Here is a 15,965-nt window from a genome sequence, read left to right on the forward strand (position 1 = left end):
TTGCAGGTGAGGCAGAGGTCCGTTTGCACCTCCTCCAACCTCATCTACTGTATCTGCTGTTTTAGGTGTGGACTCCTATATATCGACGAGACCAAGCGCAGGCTGTGTGATTGTTTTGCTGAACACCTCCGCTCAGTCCACCTTGGCATATGCAATTTCTCAGTGGCCAATCACTTTAACTCCCCTTCCCATTCCCAATCTTTATCCTTTCTTGGTCAGGCAAGACAACTTATGTTAGGATAGTGGCTTCTCTTGGGAGCTCCATTAAAATGTCTCAGGTTGAGTCCAGTTCTCAGCTTGCCAGGGTGTAAGCAAGGCTACTATCCTTACCCTAGTCAGTCTCTCCAACTCATATTAAATTTCTCCTTTAGAATCATGTTTGGATCATGTCTTCATTGGCTTCTAAACCATTTCTTCTATCCTGTTCATGACAAGACGTATTTGCCTTATTTTCCCAATTTTATACTCAAAGCCAATTTTCTTCATCTGAATCGCATGGCAGAAATAATGGGTGATATTGAAGTAATTGCTGTGATCATCCCACAATATACTTTCATCCATCCCAACTGCTCCACACAATTACATCTAATTTACCATGATAAAATCTATATCTTATCTCTCTTGATTTTAGAGTTGCCACCTCCCAAAAAGCTTCAGCATAGCCTTGACTATCAATGGCGCATGGCTCATTGGTTTTAAATGCACTCCATCTTGAGAAAGAACACTGGCATCCGGGTCAATTTGAAATATCATTTGTTGCCCTTGCATCAACATCTTGGGGTAGATACACCCAGTCGGTGATCCTTCTTTGGCACTGGGTATATTGAATTAAACTGCATCTGACCCTATCTCAGTCCTATCACATTCACTCCATGAACATTCAATTCCTTTCAGTTTCTGCTGTTCATAGAGTTGGTATTACAACTCATTTTGTGCACACTTTACCCATACACAAGGCACTGGTTTCTTAACTATTCACTCTGCTATCTACAACACTTGGATCATCTAAGCCATTTTGAATGTATTTCCTTCTTTCTGCTTGTTGTGTTGAGCTTCATCACATATACTTCCTGATGGTTGGGATTTCCATCCTTTCTAGTCTGGCTTTCACTATCTCTGCAGCTATTCCTGCGTGTATACACATTTCTAGACTTATCTCTGTCTAATGTAATTTTCTCAATCTGCACTCGCAGATTCAACAAGTAATCTATTCCAAATGAGCAACTCCTTCAAAACTGTGAAACTGCAGTTATCTCCTAACACTTTGAGCTCTGTTAAGAAACAGCTGACTATTTAGTTTCTAAGTAGGTTGCAAAGTGCTGGTAATGCATCTAATACATTCCCCACGGTGTCATTTGATATCTTTATGGCACAGTACAACTCTCTATCAGGGTAGGTCAGTCATCTCTTTGCACTTACTACTTTTATAACAGGCCTGTCTATCAGCTCTTATGTCAGGTTTACATTTGCTCCTTTAATTAATCATAGTTCTGCATTTCCGTTGCACTCGAGATGAGAAAGTACTTCAGGTGTCTAGTGTAGCACAAATGACATTGTTAGATATCTCGTTCCTTTGATTGAATATCTTTTGTTGTTGTAAGTTCTTTGGCTAACCAATTCATTAGCATTGTGGAATGTCCATTCTGCTGGAAGATGGGCCATTGTCAAGTGGCGTGTTGAGAAGGAAAAAGCTCTGGGTTTATCCACATTTTGAAGAGTTGATTATTGGATTTCATCACCACCGAAACATATCTGAAGAATTTTGTGGGTGAATCCAGATTTATTGAAGCCAAAGTTGTTAATTGACTATAAATTTCAACATCTCTTGAATAGGCAAACCACAGATGTCCAGCAAAGGAAATAGATGATTAACATTCATCAGGTGTCTCCTTCCTCCTTGAGATTGTTCATTGGAAGTCTAATACAGAGGCCTTTTGGTTCATTGTGGCTATTCTGCAATATTAAGTTTGGTCATTTTTTGTGTGTATATCCGTGGACCACAAAACTGCCTTAACCATGTAGCCAAATGGCCTCTTTAACAAAGGTATAGATTAATTAACAATTACTGCAAGAATAGCTAGCTTTAAACTGTTGCTAGTGAGATGTAATAGCATGTTTACATTTATTTTCTTTAAACAGTTCAATATATAATGTAAAAAGATTGCACAAAATCTTGTGGTAACTCAGCCGGTCAGGCAGCATCCCTAGAGAACATGGATAGGTGGCATTTATAGAGACGAAGAGCAGCAGGAATCACAGAGGGTCTGAGAGGGTGAGAAAGAGTCTCACAGAACTGTCAGAAAGAGGAGGAGAACCTCTTCAAAGTATGCATACCTTGAGGAGATTTTGCAGTGAAGACGTTAAAATGGAGTGTCACATTTTCTCTCCATTCTTTCGTGATGTTACTATCCTGGAAATCCCATGGCTTAGAGGTCTTTATTTTCTGTTATTTGATTTCTCTCTTGAATCATATTGTTCAGAGTGTCTCAGCAATATTCAAATATTATCTCAATGATCTCTTCCAGTGTTTGGTGTTCAAATTGAGACACAACGTCTGAATTTTATATTTGATGCCAGCACTTCAACATCATGAATGAATGTCATTCCTCTAAGATGCTAGAGGAGTTATACTAACAAAGTACTTTATTAAACAAAAGAGCTGACAGAGGGAGGAGACAGAAAGCTGCTAATTCCTTTTATTTGAAGTAAGAACTATAGTGAGAACTATAAACCAGGTAAATTGGATTGTGCTCATTGTTCACTAGCACCACGTGTACAGTACATAGTAGGGAGTTGGTCATATGTGCAGCTCTCAAAGGAATAAACGTCAATATTGCATAAATCACTTATGTAACAGAATGTGTGTCCGTTATCACATCAGGCAGTAGATTTCCAATCCTAATCATATTTAATGTAAAATAACATTTCCTAATTCATCTTCTGTTTTTTAATCTTACATCATTCACAACTGATTATCATTGTTTAGTTTAGAATTTGCATTAGACTATAGAGGTACAGCCATTCGGCCCACTAAGTCCATGCCGACCTATAATCACCCCGTACACTTACACTATCATACACACTTGGGGTAATTTTACCGAATGTTTTCTGTATGTTTTTGGACTGTGGAAGGAAACTGCAGCACCCGGATAAAATCCACGTGGTCACAGGAAGAACGTACAAATTCCGTACAGACAGCACCCGTAGTTAGAATCAAACCCAGGTTTCTGGCGCTATAAGGGAGCAACTCTACCGCTGCGCCACTGTGCTACCCCTTTGGGATACAATGTATAAACAGTCCCTTCAGCCCACCGAGTTCACGCTGACCAACGATCACCCATACACTAGTTATACACTGTACACAATGGACCATTACAGAAGCCAATTAACCTGCATGGAATGTGGGAGGAAACCAGAGCACCCAGAGAAAATGCATGTGGTCAGAGGGAGGATGTACAAATTCCATACAGACAGCTCCATACATACAGTCTGTATCAAACCAGTGTCTCTGCACCGTAAGGCAGCAACTCTACTGCTGCATCACTGTGCTGCCCAATTTGTGGGGCCACCCAACACTGCTGTCTACTGTTTAACCAATTCTTAATGATTTTAAACCTTGTCAAATTTCTGCTCCTAGTTCAACCTCTCTCTCTATTTATAAAACTATTCTCTCTGGAATCATTTACTTCAATCTCCTGTGTACCTCTTCCACCACTTCATTAACTTCATGAATTGTGATGGTCTGAACAGAACATGCTACAATCCACTCATATCTTCTTTAAATTCACAATATTCTTCTAGTTTAGTAAATTTATAAAGCCCGGGATTCCATGTTTTATTAATTTCTCCCCAAATAAGGCTTTACGTCCTCCATGTCTATGTTTACAAACACCCCAAGTTCTATTTTCCCACAGTTTCTTCAAAATTGTACTTGAAAACATTAATTGTTTTATGCAGTCTTCCAACTATAATGTTCCACCTCACACTTTTGTATCATATAACCATATAACCATATAACATTTACAGCATGGAAACAGGCCATCTCGACCCTTCTAGTCCGTGCCGAACACGCATTCTCCCCTAGTCCCATACACCTGCGTTCAGACCATAACCCTCCATACCTTTCCCGTCCATATAACTATCCAATTTATTTTTAAATGATAAAAACGAACCTGCCTCCACCATCTTCACTGGAAGCTCATTCCACGCAGCCACCACTCTCTGAGTAAAGAAGTTCCCCCTCATGTTACCCCTAAACTTCTGTCCCTTAATTCTCAAGTCATGTTCCCTTGTTTGAACCTTCCCTACTCTCAGTGGGAAAAGCTTATCCACGTCCACTCTGTCTATCCCTCTCATCATTTTAAAGACCTCTATCAAGTCCCCCCTTAACCTTCTGCGCTCCAAAGAATAAAGCCCTAACTTGTTCAACCTTTCTCTGTAACCTAGTTGCTGAAACCCAGGCAACATTCTAGTAAATCTCCTCTGTACTCTCTCTATTTTGTTGGCATCCTTCCTATAATTAGGCGACCAAAATTGTACACCATACTCCAAAATTGGCCTCACCAATGCCTTGTACAATTTTAACATTACATCCCAACTTCTATACTCAATGCTCTGATTTATAAAGGCCAGCACACCAAAAGCTTTCTTTACCACCCTATCTACATGAGATTCCACTTTCAGGGAACAGTGCACAGTTATTCCCAGATCTCTCTGTTCACCTGCATTCTTCAATTCCCTACCATTTACCATGTACGTCCTATTTTGATTTGTCCTGCCAAGATGTAGCACCTCACACTTATCAGCATTAAACTCCATCTGCCATCTTTCAGCCCACTCTTCCAACTGGCATGAATCTCTCTGTAGATTTTGAAAATCTACTTCATTATCCACAACCCCACCTATCTTAGTATCATCTGCATACTTACTAATCCAATTTACCACACCATCATCCAGATCATTGATGTACATGACAAACAACAGTGGACCCAACACAGATCTCTGTGGCACCCCACTAGTCACTGGCCTCCAACCTGACAAACAACCATCCACCATTACTCTCTGGCACCTCCCATTCAGCCACTGTTGAATCCATCTTGCTACTCCTCCATTAATCCCCAATAATTTAACCTTCTTAACCAACCTTCCGTGAGGAACCTTGTCAAAGGCCTTACTAAACTCCATATAGACAACATCCACTGCTTTACGCTCATCAATTTCCTGAGTAACCTCTTCAAAAAATTCAAGAAGATTAGTCAAACATGACCTTCCAGGCACAAATCCATGTTGACTGTTCCTAATCAGACCCTGTTTATCTAGATGCTTATATATATTGTCTCTAAGTATCTGTTCCATTAATTTGCCCACCACTGAAGTCAAACTAACAGGTCTATAATTGCTAGGTTTACTCTTAGAACCCTTTTTAAACAATGGAACAACATGCGCAGTACGCCAATCCTCGGGGACTATTCCCGTTTCTAATGACATTTGAAATATTTCTGTCATAGCCCCGGCTATTTCTACACTAACTTCCCTCAATGTCATAGTGAATATCCTGTCCGGACCTGGAGACTTTATATTTCTCAAAAGTGACAGTACTTCCTCTTCTTTGATCCTCATAGTTTCCATAGCTACTCTACTTGTTTCCCTTACCTCACATAATTCAATATCCTTCTCCTTGGTGAATACCGAAGAAAAGAAATTGTTCAATATCTCCCCCATCTCTTTTGGCTCTGCAGATAGCTGTCCACTCTGACTCTCTAAAGGACCAACTTTATCCCTCGTTATCCTTTTGCTATTAATATAGCTGTAGAAACCATCTATCAATCTTTTCCATCTGCTGGCATACACATGCTTGAACGATATTACATGTCACCTCATTCTTTCGCCCTGCAATTGGTATATAATCTGCAAATGTCGCCCAGTATCCCCTAGTCCCTGTCATTAATATGCAGATTGAAAATGTAAGTGGTTTTCCCTCAAAACTTTGTTTACTCACTGTATAAATTATTCCTACGTAAAAAGCAGCCACCCACCTTGACACTTTCTTTCTTTTAGGGAAGCTATGTCCTTGCTGTTATTGTATTCTATACCCTGTCAAGACAATTCCATTCCCTCCATCGATTCTGCTCGACCTTCTGTGTTCCTCCAGTATCTGCAGTCTGCAGTGATTTTCATTGGTAGATTAGCAGCACTGAGCAGATTAGCCACATACTGCACTCAACTCATGAAATTAGACATGATTAACCTTCACAATCCGATGCTGGCCTTCCCACATTGTCCATTATAACCATATAACCATATAACAATTATAGCACGGAAACAGGCCATCTCGGCCCTACAAGTCCGTGCCGAACTGTTATTGTTAGGTTTCTCCCATATTATTGTCACCACAAGCTTTTCATCATTAACATTAAAATTAATGCATATAAATGCCCACTAAGGGAACAAGGAGCCAGCTCCTCTGTGATTTGCACCCTGTCTGCCTCCTGTAACCAACACCTTCCCCAATGCAGGCAGTGCTTTATTCACTTTACATATTGCCATGCATCTTAGGATCTCCTCTATCTATCTTTATTGTATTCAGTCACCCATCAACGTCTTGAACCAACCCAACTTCTGCAAGGTCCTAGTTATGGAGAAACATAAAGGAAAAGTTTTCACTTCTAACCTCAGCCACGTTGTCTTCCTTCAGAAATAGGTCTGTATTTTGGATGCTAAACAGCCTTGGTACTGTTTTGTAAATGATCTTCATGCTCCTTTTGTTAATTCTCAATCTATTATCACACATTTCATGTTACATTTCTTCATGTAGGCTTTTCTTTCTGAGGTTTCTTTAACTATCCACTCCTCAACTTCCCCCCTGTGCATAAAATCATGTACTATAAGTATTTGTGAGAGTAAAGGAGATGCTGCTTTTTATGACTTATCGTATGGAGTATAAAATCAGGGAAGTCGTGCTCCAACTTTACAGGGTATTGGTGACACCACACCTGATTACTGTGTGGAGTTTGCATGTTCTTCCTATGAAGGCATGGCTTTCCTCTGGGTGCTCCAGTTTCCTTCTACATCACAATGGGCTTGCAGGCCTTTATAAAATTCCCCCCTGTGTGTTGGGAGTGGTTTAGAACTGGTGTGAATGGGTGATTGATGGTCAGAATGTAATTGGTGGGATGAAGGGCCATTTTCTATGCTGTATCTCTAAATACTAAAACAATGGAAATATACAGTGTACAGAATCCCAGGTGTATTCACACCAATGGAGCTTAGGGAAGATTTACTAAATTAATTTCTGATAGAAACATAGAAATTAGGTGCAGGAGTAGGCCATTCGGCCCTTCGAGCCTGCACCGCCATTCAATATGATCATGGCTGATCGTCCAACTCAGTATCCCGTACCTGCCTTCTCTCCATACCCTCTGATCCCGTTGGCCACAAGGGCCACATCTAACTCCCTCTTAAATATAGCCAATGAACTGGCCTCAACTACCCTCTGTGGCAGAGAGTTCCAGAGATTCACCACTCTCTGTGTGAAAAAAGTTCTCCTCATCTCGGTTTTAAAGGATTTCCCCCTTATCCTTAAGCTGTGACCCCTTGTCCTGGACTTCCCCAACATCGGGAACAATCCTCCTGCATCTAGCCTGTCCAACCCCTTAAGAATTTTGTAAGTTTCTATAAGATCCCCGCTCAATCTCGTAAATTCTAGAGAGTATAAACCAAGTCTATCCAGTCTTTCTTCATAAGACAGTCCTGACATCCCAGGAATCAGCAGGAAATTTGTACCGAGGCCAACAATCAGAAGATTGATGGCGCAACAAGCTCATGTGGTCTACTACTGCTCCTATGATGTCTTGCTCTTATTTAAACAAAGAAATAGTGTTGAAGTGCAGTGTTTAGCTCTAAAGCAAACAGCAAAGAAAAACTTAGTAATGCCAAAAAGAACATGGAGTTTGATGTATGGCACACAAAGTATGAGGAATTGTTATTGTTGCCGCTGGAGCAAAGAATGCTAAGTAGAGATTTAGTTCAGCTTTTGTTTTAAATGATGAATGAGATTTTTAAAGTTGAATATGGACCCGTCATTTCTTCAATTTGTGGAGCGATGGAAGGCTATTAGATTGCAACAACATGTGAGAGCCAGGGCTGTGAATAAAGAGCAATGCTGGAGAAGAAAAAGGTTTGTGACAGGCTGCATTATTCTAAATCACTCTATACAACAAACTTCACTTGATGCAGGCAGATATTTGGTGTGCACTAATAATGCCATAGCAGGTAATACACAGATTTTGCATTGTCTACGTTTTCTCAAACCTGTGCAATAAATATTGACTTGATCCCTGAATATTTCCATTTACCCACTTTCTTCTTTCTGAAGATTTCTATTTTTTGAGAAAGGAACTTAAAAAAAAAGTGCATTTTATTTTGACCAATAAAGTTAGTCTGAAAAAGAGCAAGATATGTGAGGAGGGACCACTGTTTCCCAGGGATTCGGCAAGTCAGTGGAGGATCAGACTTCCTCCATAATATTATGCAAAAACTGGAGGTTCAGTGCTAACAAAGCACCAGGGGTTGACTCCACCTGGGTAACAGGAATATAAAATGATATGAGCAGAGGTCATTCAGTACAGATGCTAGGCTTGCATCATCATGAATACAAATATTCACCTTTTGGGTATAAGCTCAATGTTACTGTGCAGGATGCACTTGAAACCCACTTAAAGGAAACACACATGCCACTAAGAATTGTCCATGCTTATCACTGACTATCACATCCAGCTTCTCACTCTCACTTCACACTTGGGAATTATGCCCAGAAATATAGTTTTAAATTTAATTTCCACCCTCCTCAGTAAAACATTGTTTCTGTTTGAAAATAAAACGGAACATTAACTGATTTAAGGAATCATTTCCGACTACTGCTGATCATAGTCTTCTCTGACGCCTAATTTTGGTGATGCCAATTCTTACTGGCATTGCAGTTGTAGCAACTAATTGAGATCATATATCAAACTTTCTTTTCCTCTTCAGAAGTGTATATAATTTACATCGGCACGTCTCATTATACACATTGTGCTAGCCTGCATACAATGCACTGTTGTGCATTGATCCATTCTTATCACAAAACATGACTTCCAAAAAGACAAGAAAATCCCAAAATATCTTAAGTAAGCAGAACATTGACTTTTTGCTTTAAGTTGCAAGTATATCCTCTTCTGTGGTGCTGAAGGTAAAGTTACTGTAAATTTGATCAAACCGACAACAGAACATGATTGTCGTCTACAAAATAGAGAGAGTACAGAGGAGATTTACTAGAATGTTGCCTGGGTTTCAGCAACTAAGTTACAGAAAAAGGTTGAACAAGTTAGGGCTTTATTCTTTGGAGCGCAGAAGGTTAAGGGGGGACTTGATAGAGGTTTTTAAAATGATGAAAGGGATAGACAGAGTTGACGTGGAAAAGCTTTTCCCACTGAGAGTAGGGAAGATTCAAACAAGGGGACATGACTTGAGAATTAAGGGACTGAAGTTTAGGGATAACATGAGGGGGAACTAGAGAAGGGGCGGTACTGGACCTCCTAGAGAAGGGGCGGTACTGGACCTCCTGTTAGGAAATGAGATGGGTCAGGTGGCAGAGGTATGCGTTGGGGAACAGTTCGGGTCCAGTGATCACAATACCATTAGTTTCAATATAATTATGGAGAGGGACAAAACTGGACCTAGGGTTGAGATTTTTGATTGGAGAAAGGCTAACTTTGAGGAGATGCGAAAGGATTTAAAAGGAGTAAATTGGGACAGTTTGTTTTATGGGAAAGATGTGGAAGAGAAATGGAGTACATTTAAAGATGAAATTTTAAGAGTACAGAATCTTTATGTCCCTGTTCGGTTGATAGGACATCGTAAAAATTGTAAAGAGCCATGGTTTTCAAGGGAAATTGGACACTTGGTTCGGAAAAAGAGGGAGATCTACAATAATTATAGGCAGCATGGAGTAAATGAGGTGCTTGAGGAGTATAAAGAATGTAAAAAGAATCTTAAGAAATAAATTAGAAAAGCTAAAAGAAGATATGAGGTTGCTTTGGCAAGTGAGGTAAAAGTAAATCCGAAGGGTTTCTACCGCTATATTAATAGAAAAAGGATAACGAGGGATAAAATTGGTCCATTAGAGAGTCAGAGTGGACAACTATCTGCAGAGCCAAAAGAGATGGTGGAGATATTGAACAGTTTCTTTTCGTCGGTATTCACCAAGGAGAAGGATATTGAATTATGTGAGGTAAGGGAAACAAGTAGAGTAGCTATGGAAATTATGAGGATCAAAGAAGAGGAAGTACTGACACTTTTGAGAAATATAAAAGTGGATAAGTCTCCAGGTCCGGACAGGATATTCCCTAGGACATTGAGGGAAGTTAGTGTAGAAATAGCAGGGGCTATGGCAGAAATGTCAAATGTCATTAGAAACGGGAATAGTGCAGGAGGATTGGCGTACTGCGCATGTTGTTCCATTGTTTAAAAAGGGGTCTAAGAGTAAACCTAGCAATTATAGACCTGTTAGTTTGACGTCAGTGGTGGGCAAATTATAGTGGTGGAAAGAATACTTAGAGATAATATATATAAGCATCTGGATAAACAGGGTCTGACTAGGAACAGTCAACATGGATTTGTGCCTGGAAGGTCATGTTTAACTAATCTTCTTGAATTTTTTGAAGATGTTACACGAGAAATTGATGAGGGTATTGATGAGTGGATGTTGTGTATATGGACTTCAGTAAGGCCTTTGACAAGGTTCCTCATGGAAGGTTGGTTAAGAAGGTTCAATGGTTGGGTATTAATGGTGGAGTAGCAAGATGGATTCAACAGTGGCTGAATGGGAGATGCCAGAGAGTAATGGTGGATGGTTGTTTGTCAGGTTGGAGGCCAGTGACGAGTGGGGTGCCACAGGGATCTGTGTTGGGTCCACTGTTGTTTGTCATGTACATCAATGATCTGGATGATGGTGTGGTAAATTGGATTAGTAAGTATGCAGATGATACTAAGATAGGTGGGGTTGCGGGTAATGAAGTAGAGTTTCAAAAGTCTACAGAGAGATTTATGCCAGTTGGAAGAATGGGCTGAAAGATGGCAGATGGAGTTTAATGCTGATAAGTGTGAGGTGCTACATCTTGGCAGGACAAATCAAAATAGGACGTACATGGTAAATGGTAGGGAATTGAAGAATGCAGGTGAACAGAGAGATCTGGGAATAACTGTGCACAGTTCCCTGAAAGTGGAATCTCATGTAGATAGGGTGGTAAAGAAAGCTTTTGGTGTGCTGGCCTTTATAAATCAGAGCATTGAGTATAGAAGTTGGGATGTAATGTTAAAATTGTACAAGGCATTGGTGAGGCCAATTCTGGAGTATGGTGTACAGTTTTGGTCGCCTAATTATAGGAAGGATGTCAACAAAATAGAGAGAGTACAGAGGAGATTTACTAGAATGTTGCCTGGGTTTCAGCAACTAAGTTACAGAGAAAGGTTGAACAAGTTAGGGCTTTATTCTTTGGAGCGCAGAAGGTTAAGGGGGGACTTGATAGAGGTTTTTAAAATGATGAGAGGGATAGACAGAGTTGACGTGGAAAAGCTTTTCCCACTGAGGTTAGGGAAGATTCAAACAAGGGGACATGACATGAGAATTAAGGGACTGAAGTTTAGGGGTAACATGAGGGGGAACTTCTTTACTCAGAGAGTGGTAGCTGTGTGGAATGAGCTTCCAGTGAAGGTGGTGGAGGCAGGTTCGTTTTTATCATTTAAAAATAAATTGGACAGTTATATGGATGGGAAGGGAATGGAGGGTTATGGTCTGAGCGCAGGTATATGGGACTAGGGGAGATTATGTGTTCGGCACGGACTAGAAGGGTCGAGATGGCCTGTTTCCGTGCTGTAATTATTATATGGTTATATGGTTATATGGAACTTCTTTACTCAGAGAGTGGTAGCTGTGTGGAATGAGCTTCCAGTGAAGGTGGTGGAGGCAGGTTCGTTTTTATCATTTAAAAATAAATTGGGTAGTTATATGGACGGGAAGGGAATGGAGGGTTATGGTCTGACCGCAGGTATATGGGACTAGGAGAGATTACGTGTTCGGCACGGACTAGAAGGGTCGAGATGGCCTGTTTCCGTGCTGTAATTGTTATATGGTTATATGGTTATATGGTTACCTCTTGCACCACCGTGGCCTTGTTTTATTTTGCAAATGCGTTTTTGCATGAATGTCCTATTTATTGCGCTGTCTTCTTTCTTTTAGAAACTAGTGTAATTTATGTATCATTCATGTTTAATTTGTGTTGCGTGTATGTCTGAATCTATGTGTCTGTGATGCTTGAGTTCCGAAGGCTACAACATGCCCAGATGGAAAATGAGATGCTGTTCCTCAGCTTGCATTGGGCCTCATTACATCAGTGTAGAGGATCATAGAGGGACACATCAGAGTAGAAGGGAAACAAAATGGCAGGCAGGATCAGGATCCACAATCTCCAAGTAGTCGCCCAATCTGTGCTCAGTCTCTCTCATATGTCCACATTGTGAGTACAAAACGTGGTATATTAGGTTGGAAGACGATAAGTGAATTGCTGCCTCACCTCGAAAGACTGTCTTGGAAGTGGTGGGATGACAGATGAAAGGTGGGTGTTGTAGATCAGTGCATGTTCCTTTAACATAGTGACCTCCCCACTACTAACCACTCCCCATTGTCCCCAGTATAATTGTAGTGTCCCCACCTCTACCTCGCTCTCTAGCCACCCATCCCTTCCACTCTGTCCGACGCCCCGCCGACCCCGGTCACTCCTCGCATGCCGCGGAAGCTTCCCTCCCAGCTCTCTGTGCCCCGCTCTCCCAAGCCTCTTTCCCCTGCCTCGCCTGCCAGCGTGCCCGTCTCCCCTCGCAGTTCTCCTCCTGCTCCTGTCCCTTAACCGCCCGGCTTTCCAACCGCTGTCCCTGCTTCTGTCCCTTCTGCTCCTGCCGTTGAGGGGGAGTGCGGTTTGCGCACCCGCTCTGGCAGGTTGGTCAAGCCGCCTGTCCGTTACGGGAAGTTCGCGTAGCTTTAACTGTTCCCGGCGCGGTTCGCGATCTTAGCGTATGAGCCGTGGTCGCTCTGTGTATTGCCATGTGCTGCCATGCTTTTGTTTCTAAGAGGAGGGATGTAGATCAGTGCATGTTCCTTTAACATAGTGACCTCCCCACTACTAACCACTCCCCATTGTCTCCAGTATAATTGTAGTGTCCCCACCTCTAGCTCGCTCTCTAGCTCCAGTGATGACCATGGACAGCTATTACATAGTGTGTATTAGTGAATGTAATAAACAGTTATAGTAAAAGACTCTGTGGAGAATTCATTCGTTTTACAGGTGTTAAACCCAAAACACCATGCAGCATGAAGGACAGTGCTGTTGCATTCATCATCTACAAATGGACAGTTGTGTGGCTATGCTGTGGCTATGTCAAGAAAACAGCACGTGCTTTCAAAAGGCATGAAAGCCTGCTGTCACAGTAGGACCAGACAGAACTTTGTCTAAGTAGGGGAATGTTTACTGTATGCCATAGAGAGTGATGTGGGAGAAATGGCAGGTGTAAAATAAAGCCCGCCGGCACACAGAAAACGAAAGGTGCGGATGACAGGTGAAAGAGAAGGAAGAGAATGCTCTTTCTCAGAAGCAAGGAATCAGAGGAGCAACGGATCCTTAATGAAGAACATGGAACAAAATACAATGTCTGTGGAAAGTCTAATGTTACAGGATACTTCAAGGACAAAAAATGAATGTTTTCAAAATCAAAGTGAATAACTTTTTCATGCAAAGGGTGGTAGGTGTATGGAACAAGCTGCCGGAGGAGGTCATTGAGGCAGGTACTATTGCAATGTTTAAGAAACATTTAGACGGGTACATGGATAGGACCGGTTTAGAGGAATATGAACCTAATGCAGGCAGTTGGGACTGGTGTAGATGGGACATATAAACCATATAATAACCATATAACCATATAACAATTACAGCATGGAAACAGGCCATCTCGACCCTTCTAGTCCGTGCCGAACACATAATCTCCCCTAGTCCCATATACCTGCGCTCAGACCATAACCCTCCATTCCCTTCCCATCCATATAACTATCCAATTTATTTTTAAATGATAAAAACGAACCTGCCTCCACCACCTTCACTGGAAGCTCATTCCACACAGCTACCATCCTCTGAGTAAAGAAGTTCCCCCTCATGTTACCCCTAAACTTCAGTCCCTTAATTCTCAAGTCAATTAGTTGTGTGTAAGCATATACAATAGAAATCACAGAATGCTACAAATGACACAAGTTTCTTAAGAGAGCTTTGAGAAGAATGAAGAATTACATTATTTGAATAGACAGGTCCCAGTATGTTTATTAGCACCTCTGATGGGCAGTGAGCCTGACAATGCAGTGGAGTGGCCCTGGGTGTTTGGGCAGTGGATGGTCTTAATAGCGCTGAAAAAGTCACTCACGTCATGGCCATCAGTGAGTGGCTGAGCCTCCTGTGCACCCTTCAGCCACCATATGATTTTTAGATCAGTTTTTTGTTTGCTTTGAGCTGTCTGTTGATTTTTTTCTTTTACCTACCAATGCACAAATGCCTATTTTTTTCCAGTTAATTAGTTACTCGGCCTCTTGGTCATTCTCGTCAATTCATTCCTGGTTCTTCTTGGCAGAGAAACCATAAGGCTTTTCACAGATGCCAATAATGGTGGACTTCAGAGCAGCTCATAAGCTTTGGACACTATGAGTACTCTCTGAGTAAGGAAGTTCCCCCTCATGTTACCCCTAAACTTCAGTCCCTTAATTCTCATGTCATGTCCCCTTGTTTGAATCTTCCCTACTCTCAGTGGGAAAAGCTTTTCCACGTCAACTCTGTCTATCCCTCTCATCATTTTAAAAACCTCTATCAAGTCCCCCCTTAACCTTCTGCGCTCCAAAGAATAAAGCCCTAACTTGTTCAACCTTTCTCTGTAACTTAGTTGCTGAAACCCAGGCAACATTCTAGTAAATCTCCTCTGTACTCTCTCTATTTTGTTGACATCCTTCCTATAATTAGGCGACCAAAATTGTACACCATACTCCAGAATTGGCCTCACCAATGCCTTGTACAATTTTAACATTACATCCCAACTTCTATACTCAATGTTGGCTGTTGACATGTTGACATGTTGGCTCAATGTTGACATGTTGGCTGACATGGGCAGGTTGGGCTGAAGGGACTTTTTCCATGCTGTAAGACTCTATGACTCTGTGACTATGAATAGTGAAACGGAAACAAATAGTCCAACATTTCAAACAATTTCTGAAGAAATCAGAAAGGACAAGCCCAGATTGGGAAGTAATGAATTGGTAAGGAAATAGTGTGAAATAGTTCTACACTGGGGAACCTAAACACCGTGAAGAATCAAGCAGACCATGAGCCAAGTTACCAACTCCAATATCATGTGGGAATTCTAAAATACTACCCCAGTTCCAGGCAACCACAGATTTAGGAAGGTAGACAAAAATGCTGGAGAAATTCAGCGGGTGAGGCAGCATCTATGGAGCAAAGGAAATAGGCGACATTTCAGGTCAGACTGAAGAAGGGTCTCGAGCCAAAACATCACCTATTTCCTTCGCTCCATAGATGTACACTTGAAGACCTGTGACCCACAGGGACAGCAAATCGAGTGCTCAGGATGGGATTCGACTGGGCTTCTATGAGCCTATTGATCAATTATTTTTTTATCTGTGGATGAGTACGAGCAGCTATGGCAAGTTGGTGCTTACAAAGAAAAGCCAACATGCTCAGCTCAGGATGGAAAAACAACATAAATATATACCCTTGCAAAAGTCAAAGGGAGCCAATGGGGAACATTTTCAGAGCTGGAAATAAAAACATGGTGTTCCTCCCATTTGCTGTGATAAAATGTATTTATTGCCATAACTATGGAGAAAG

The sequence above is a fragment of the Leucoraja erinacea genome, chromosome 23, assembly GCF_028641065.1.
Source record: "Leucoraja erinacea ecotype New England chromosome 23, Leri_hhj_1, whole genome shotgun sequence".
In the NCBI taxonomy this organism is placed as follows: Eukaryota; Metazoa; Chordata; class Chondrichthyes; order Rajiformes; family Rajidae; genus Leucoraja; species Leucoraja erinaceus.